Here is an 8,699-nt window from a genome sequence, read left to right as displayed (position 1 = left end):
GTGCAAATTTCTTAGAATTGAGCATATTCCTGTCTTTACCTACACCCCAGCTCCACTCTTAGTGCTCTTTGGTTGGCTCAGTATCACCCCCTTGTTAAGGGTGGCTTTTACTTTCATCCAGCTGTGCTGCAGAAACTTCAGAAGCTGCTGACCTGATGTACTTTGCCTTTTCCCTCTGAAGTGTGTGATGTGTTTAATGCAGCAGTGTTTTGTATACACAAAGGCTATCATCACCCCAAATTACCTGTTTGTAGACAAATGTTTCCTCAGTCAGTTGCTGAGGGTGAGGAAGATCTCTGCTGTCAGGTAAGAAAAGGCCTCAGTCTGGAGCCAGGTCTGCTTTGAACATTTCTGAATGAATATTTTGTAAAGAAATGTATATATGGAGACATGGTGTTCAGCTTGATTATAGTGGTAACCCTAAAAAATGTAAATGGAAGTGGAGATAGTAATCACAAAAAGGGTTTCATTAGGAAAGGCACCCACTGATTTGTACAGCAGACAATTTGAAATTCCTGCTCCTACCTGGGATGCTGAACCCCATCATCAGCTCATCATAACCTTATGTAGTCCTCTGTGTATCACTGTCAGCTTAAGGTTAGGCAGGAATTTGCCCTCACTACTATCTAGAAAGTTACTCTAGAATCTCTCTCAATATCTCAAAACTTTCTAACTTCCATGTGTTCTACATTTTCTTGTCATTGCCAGCTGGTAAAGTGTGGCATAACTGTCACTATTAATCCTGAGCATCACAACTCTATCCATTGTACCAATGAATTCAGTCTTTCTTTTTATTCTTGTCTGATCTGATCCCATTCTCCCTGAATAGACATTCCCATCATCCTGTGTTTGACAGTCCTTTCCAGTCTTAGGCTATCAACAAAATTCAACGTGCTCCTATTTCCTGCACCAAGAATATTAATGAAAATATCTAATATTGATCTAATATCTAATATTACTATTAAGCCAAGTATCTAATAACCCAACACTCAGCGTCTGGGAATTCTGCTGTTCAACTCTCTCTATGTTGATGTTCCTCCTGTCAGTTTGAGATGATGCTTCCAGCTTCCCTAAGAATTCCTTTCTGGCTCTCTGCTGAAAGAGTTGCTGGAAGTGCTAGGCTCTGTCCATTCCTCTGCTCAAAAGTTGGGTGAGGACCAAAAAGCACATTTCTTTACAATTTACTGGTCATAGAATCACAGAATGGTTTAGGTTGGACAGGATCTTAAAGCTCATCCCATTCCACCCCTGCCCTGGGCAGGGACACCTTCCACTGTCCCAGGTAGCTCCAAGCCCTGTCCAGCCTGGCCTGGGACTCAGAGGGATGGGGCAGCCACAGCTTCTCTGGGCACCCTGTGCCAGGGTTTCACCAACCTCACAGTAAATAATTTCTTCCTAATATCTCATCTAAACCTGCCCTCTGTCAATTTGAAGCCATTCCCTCTTGTCTTGTCACTACATGCCTTTGTAAAATGAAAAAAAAACCCAAAACCAGCAGAACTCTTGAAGCTGGGGCTGTCTCTGAGCCAAAACACATCTTAATAAGAAGTTGAGTGAAAAAATGAATTGTGCCTTCTTCAAAATCACTGGGTTTAGAAGAATCATAGGTAATGGGATATTTATCACCAAGAGCACCCAGTGCCTCATTGACTGAATTCATGCTGTCCATGAAGGTATAGATTGGGGGTGTTGTGACACAGGCCCTGTTTGCCAGTGCAGTTTAATTCCTTGAAGATGTGGCCTCAGCACCGAGGAGGCCCTGCTTTGGAGCAGAGCTTCCTCTGGGAATGCCGATGGCAGCTACAACGTCACCACCACCGACCACAGCCGAAACCATCGCCTCCAAACACGTTCATGTGGAGCAAACACCATGTGGAAACCCAGAGCTCTTGCTGTTCTCAGGGGCTTTGCTCTTTCACCTGTGTTCTCCTTCACCCAGTGAAGCGACCATCAGTGCACCACAGCCCATTGAGGCCTGTTTGGGCCTCACGAGGGGAAGGAGCGAGGCAGCAGCACCATTGTGGTGCAGGTCATCCTTCCACTGACCACAGCCGAAACCATCGCCTCCAAACGTGTTCATGTGGAACAAACACCATGTGGAAACCCAGAGCCCATGCTGTTCCCAGGGACTTTTCTCTTTCATCTGTGTCCTCCTTCACCCAGTGAAGCAACCATCAGTGCACCACAGCCTGCTGAGGGCCCTCACCAGAGAAAGGAGCGAGGCAGCAGCACCATTGTGGTGCAGGTCATCCTTCCACTGACCACAGCCGAAACCATCGCCTCCAAACGTGTTCATGTGGAACAAACACCATGTGGAAACCCAGAGCTCTTGCTGTTCCCAGGGGCTTTGCTCTTTCACCTGTGTCCTCCCTCACCCAGCAAAGTGGCCATCAGTGCACCACAGCCCACTGAGGGCCCTCACCAGAGGAAGGAGCGAGGCAGCAGCACCATTGTGGTGCAGGTCATCCTTCCAGCTCACGTGGTGCTCCAGGAGGCAGGCAGGGAGTGCAGATCATCCTTCCAGCTCATGTGGTGCTCCAGGAGGCAGGCAGGGAGTTAACTTTGTGCTCTGCCATGGCTTGGAGCTGCCAGCCAGCCTGTGAGGAGGAGCAGGGCCCACGCGCCAGAGCCGTCAAGCTGCAACATGCCACAGCCATGGCGGCGCTCCCGGCACGGCTTGGCCTCACCCCACTGCTCCTTCTGCAGCCTCCCAAAGGCCAGTGGAAAATAACAATCAGGTGCTGCATTGTTTGCCTTCAAATCTCCCGTGCCAAACACAACAGAAATTCCCTGAGCTGTGAGGTGCAGACAGGCACAGGAGCGGCCCACTGGCGGTGCGTGCTCCTGCTGGATTGTGACTCTGCAGCTCAGGGCTTTTTGTACTTTGGGGTAGTGGGGACAGCGCAGCCGTGCCGTGCCATAGTGCTTCAGGTTTGTGTTGGTATTGTCGCTTCATGGAGTCACAGAGTGTGCTGAGTTGGGAGGGATCCATCAGGACCCTCCAATCCAGCTCCTGGCCCTGTGCAGGACATCCCAGCTATCCCATCCTGTGGCCAGGAGTGTTGTTCAAACACTTCCTGAGCTCTGTCAGGCTTGGTGCTCTGACCACTGCTCCTGTTCCAGTGCTCAACCATCCTCTGGGTGAAAAACCTTTTATTAATACCCAACCCAAACCTTTCCATAAATATCTAATTTTAATGACGTTTGATGCAGTGCTGTCCCTGCTGTTGGTGCATGCTGAAAGCACAACTGACCATGTTTTATTTTTTTTCAGATGTTTAATTTGCCTAAACAAGAGACTGGATAACTGGCATTGATTTAGATTACTCAGGAAATTCCTGTAAATGTAGCAAATTTGCAGAGTTTACTGGCTATTGCGTGCAGTCTCTCCCTGACAGTATGTGCATCACCCCATTCTCTGTGTGACAAACCATTAGTGCCAAAGGGTTCTGGTGTGGGGAAAGGACCCTTTAATGAAACAAAATTATAATGAGGTTTTGTGGCTGAAAGCTGAAGCTGAAGAATTCAGACCAGTAATAAGGTGTGCATTCTTGGCCACTGGAGAATTTAATATCTGAAACAATTTGCCTAGGGATACGACGAATTCTCTCTTTGAAAACTTAAATTAAGATGGGGTTATTTTTTTTTTTCTAAATAATCTGGTTCAACCAGAAGTTATGGTCTTAATGCTGGAGGTTCTGGTAGCAAGTGCCTGACCCAGGCAATGCAGGAGTTCAGACAAGACGCTGCAAGTCTCCAGTTGGGTGAAATAAAATGTTTTAAATGCTGTACTAAAGCATTGCTTACCTTCATGCTTTAAGTCTTAACTCAATCTTTCCTGCACGAAGAAGTGGAGGAAAAGTGAGAACAAATGGAATTTTCTGAATTTTTCTGTGATGTGCTTTTACTTCTCTATCTATTCCTCCAATAACTTCTCCCTGACATTAAATATGACTTGGCTTAAAGGGAATTGTCTCACCTTTAGAGAGCCTCCTGATCCCTTTTATTGTCCTGGGGAATGGGTTACTGCTTGCCTGATGGAACACCAGTGCTAAGGGATAATTCACCAGGAAATACCCCAGGCCAAGCAATGAACTGCACAGCAGCCCTCTTTCTACTCATTTTCCTGCAAAAACAATCCTTGTGTGCTTAGATATTTAAGGAATGCAAAATACAGTGGTGGTAGTGACTTTTGGAGTTGCTAAGTATATTTTTCTTCTCTTCTCTTAGCATAGAGGGGAATTTTACAAAAGCCCCTATGGTGGGCAGGGCACAGACCTCCCTGGCTGGAGCAGGATTTCTCCTCCTCCTCCTCCTGGCCTCTTGTGGAGGAGCTGTGGCTGAACTGCAGTGACATCCAAACCACTGCTACCTGCCCAAGTGGCTCCTGAGCCCCTGCAGATGAGCTGGGGAGGGTATGGGCATGGAAAAGTTTCTAATCCCTGGGAATACCTGGACTGGCAGGAATTGCCAAGGCTGTCACCACAGCAGTGCTGAACAGTCAGCAACAGGCTTGTGATGAGAAGGGGAAAAAAAGGCAAGTAAGAAAAGGACCTTTGATAGAATCCCATAGAAACCACCCCTACAACCCAAGAGCACCCTCCAAATTCATCCAGCATGGTATAAATCAACTAAATTAATCCACTGTTCATGATCTAGATGAACCCTTGTACTGGTTTCAGCTGTTTCTGTACAAGGATCTTGAAGGAAAATGAAGATAAAGTCCTGTATGTGAGGTCTACTTGACTTTTCTCTGTCTCTATGATAGTGGTGAATGAATGTCTACAGGGAATGCCAAACTTAATTATGTTGTCTGTGAATAATGAGCCTTCTCTTAGTACTCTGGAATTAGTAGGTAAACAAGAAAGTGTTTTTTGGGGACATAGATGTAGTGACTCCAGTATTTACCATAATTTTACACTTAGATTTATTCGGCCAGTGGGTTTGATGAACCCTCAGACCATGTCCCCAAAATTCCATCAGTCAGACTCCCTCTCTTGTGCTTTAGGAGCTCATTCTAATAAATGTTTTTTTTTTTTAACCTGTGAGCAAAGCAGGGCTAGAGGAGAACTGAAATACCAATTTACCTCATGTGAAAAGAAGGCAATGTCCAAGGGATAAAATACTGGAAAATTATTCTTTCATTTGTCAGCATGCTAAAGGCAGGATCCATCCTTTTGCCAGGGCTAAATTATTCTTCATTGTGTACAACACAGCTTCACAAATTATTGCTTTTTCAACCTTACTGCCCAGTAGTTACTGAAATGAACAGAAAAATTCACACTTTCATTTGGAAAGTTGCTCACTTTGGAGAAACTTATTTGGAGAAATTTATTTACCAGCAAGAATTTCACTTTTTGAAGCAAAACCAGTACTTTGCTGGAGAGTGTTTTGGGGAAAACTGCATATGTTTATCTCCCTGTGTATACTGAAAATAGACAGAAAAATCTTCTTAACAGAGGTTCTTTTTACTGGTGGTGAGGCACAGACCTGAAAAGCTCTGGTGGGTTGTGAGCTGGCAGCTGTGAAAGTTCTTATTTTCTTCTGCCTTTTTGGCTTTCATCAGCAGAGATGCACAGAGTGGCATTTGAAGAGTGTAGCTCACCGGGAGAGTGGGAATAAAACCCTCTGGATAGGCAAGGAGATGAGATTTATACAAGGAATTTCAAAGCCTGCAATTGAGGACTGCATGCAGGTAAATTTTGCTGGGCAGATGTTTCTTTCTTGGCCTGAGACACACACACTTTACACTGCTTTGTCTTTGGCCAGTAAATTATTTAATGGAACAAACAGTTAATCTTCAGTCCCAGCCTTGACTCTGGCTCTGCTCTTCAAGCTCATACTCACTCCAGAGCAAATGTTCCTGCTGACAAATTCACAGTGATTTTTCATGCTGTTGGCATGGTCTGGCACATTTCTTCAAGGAAAATAAATCTTGATATCAAATAGGGAATATTCACCTAAGGAGGAGCTGAGTAAAGGTTGGCTATTGGTTATTTGGGTGTACCTTCCTTCAGGGGAAGAAACTCATCCTACTGTTTAACTCTTGAAAGATATTATTGACTTTAAATAGAAAGAAAAAACTTTGAGAGCAGACTACAATCTCCTGACAAATATGTAAAATCCTGTCTATGTGTATTCACAGAGCAGAGGTGGAACCAAACAATGAATAAAGACCATCAGTAAACCTCAAGTAGATGAGGCAATGAGCAATGGCCCAGAATGGTTGGGGATGAGCTTTTTAGCGGGGCTGGTTGTGATCAGACAAGGGAGGGGATGGTTTCAAACTAAAAGAAGGTTGGTATAAGGAATATTTTTTTTTTTTTTTTGTACAATGAGTGTTTGAAACACTGGCACAGGTAGCCCAGAGAAGCTGCCCCAACCCTGGAAGTGTTCAAGGCCAGGTTGGTTGGGGTTGGAGCGACCTGGTCTAGTGGAAGCTGTCCCTGCCCATGGCTGGGGGTTGGGATGAAATTATCTTTAATGTCCCTTCCAACCCAAATATTTTAGGACTCTGTAATTCTATAAAGAATAAAAGAAAAGGTCCTGGGGGGCTCTATAGCAATAATAAATTCAATTATAAATTTCTAGAACTGGACAGGTGTATAACTGAGCCTTACTCCAGCACAATGACACCCTGGATGGAAAACTGCTCTAAGGGAGATTTGTCATATGGAAGTGGTACCCAGTCCTCACAAGGAAATAATTTCTGCTGCTTATCTACAAGCTTTGCTGCAATGTTGGGTGAAGTCAAATATTACACTCTAAAAGACAATTACGTGTCTTTCACTTCCTCAAGTCCCTCGAAAGCCAAATAGTGCTATCTAATCTAAACCACCCCAGCTCTTCTCCATCCCCTCAGACACATGCTGTGCATTACATTTCTGCAGAAATCCACTACAGTCTGCTTCAGCAATCCCTTTGAAGTCTTTGGAAGCTTATCTGTACTCCAGCAAGCAAGGGTGTGTCTCCAGGCCAGCTTGCAGGCGACCATAAAGCAGAAATTTATCCCAGAGGCCACAGGTGGCTGTCTGGGGATTTTTTTTTTTCTCTGAGTATAAAGAAATCTCCAGAAGTTACCCCAGAATAAAGGGTTTCTGAGGCTGTCAGTGCTGCTGAGTGTGAGTGGGAATGTAGTGTGGGCATGGCCCACGGGGACTTAAACAAAAACCTTCAAGAAAGCAGTGAAAATGGTCACAGCTGCCTTGTGACAAAACTCAGCAGGTAAAAACAAGGAGGGTTGGCAGGAGGCATCTGCCTGTCTCCCCTCCAAACCCTAGCAAATCCCTCAGGTGCACCCACCAGCACCAGAGCTCACCTGCCCAGCTCCATTCCCACTCTCCAGAGGAGGTACAGACCCCAGTGCCCCTGCCTCATCACCATTCTCATCCCCCTTTCCCAGTAACTACAAATACTTTGCCAAAAAATAAAAGCTGGAAAATGGTTTTAATGCCACAAGAGAAAAGAAAAAAAAATCTGACATTAATCCTGAGATGAAAATGGTTGAGCAAGTATTTATGTTGATTTAGGGCTGTTCTTGTTACATTCTTGAAACTACTGAGGTTGTCTTGTAATCCATCTGAATTGCAGCTTGAGGCATTTTCAATTGTGCTGCATTTAACTATTCTTTACCTCCTTCTGCCTCCCAGTATTTGTGGAAAAACATTCATCAGGCTTAGGAAACCTAAGCCTATAGCCTCTGAGGTGTCTCTGCGTCAGAAAATGGAGACAGCATTTCTTAAAAAGACAAATGTCAGAGTCTGATGAGATTTTGGATTCTGTTGAGAGATGACACTTTTGCAGGGCTGGCTTTTGGCTGGAGGAGGGTTTCCTGAGCAGCTCCCTTTCTGTTTATTTTCTGAATGTTTGGAGTGAATGCACGTCTCTATAGATGTTTAGAAAGCAGCAGCACTGGAGATGAGGTTTATTTATTCCCAAGATATGTATCATGCAAACAGCTGTGCACTTCTTCTCCTCACTGCTCTGGTGATGAGATTCGGCTCCCAGCCCACAGATCCCACAGGGAGAGGCAGCACAGCCCCCCAGGAGTGGGGTCTGCAGTGCCTGGAGGCTCCTGCCTCTCCTCCAGCATCAGGCTTATCCCTTCTGCAGCTGGAGCTCTGTGCTGCAGGCTGGAAAGGGAGAGGAAAACTGGACATGACCCAGCACTCACAGAAGCTGTGGCTGCCCCATCCCTGAAGTGTTCAAAGTCAGGCTGGACAGGGTTTGGAGCAACCTGGGACAGTTTAAGGTGCCCATGGCAGGGGAAGATGGACTTGCTGACCTTTAAAGGTTCTTTCAGCTCAAACCATTCCATGATTCTAACATGGATATGAGGATTTGGGAAGAGTTTTTCCCTCTGGTGAAGTTAATTCCCTCCTCCCACCATTCTCTCTATTAACAGAAGAGCTCCATATGGGTGGCAAATTTGCCAGAGTTTTGGATGCAAGGCATCAGAAGGTTTTTTTCTGCTTGGCCAGTTTGGTGATCTTCTCAGCATTCAAGAAAAGGAAGTCTCAATACTGAACCCTGGATTTAACATATCCAATGACCAGACAGATTTTCCTGGAGTACAAAGCAGCTGTGTGTCTCTAAGCACATGGGATCATAGCATGATTTTCCTCTGGGATCTTTTGCAAGTTGCTCCCTGAGGAAAGTGGAGGTTAACCCCATTTTTCACATGCCTCTGGAAAACACTC

This window comes from Agelaius tricolor, unplaced genomic scaffold (assembly GCF_023055355.1).
Source record: "Agelaius tricolor isolate 1412-34295 unplaced genomic scaffold, bAgeTri1.0.p SCAF_22, whole genome shotgun sequence".
NCBI lineage: Eukaryota > Metazoa > Chordata > Aves > Passeriformes > Icteridae > Agelaius > Agelaius tricolor.
Note: the sequence above shows the minus strand (reverse complement) of the source record.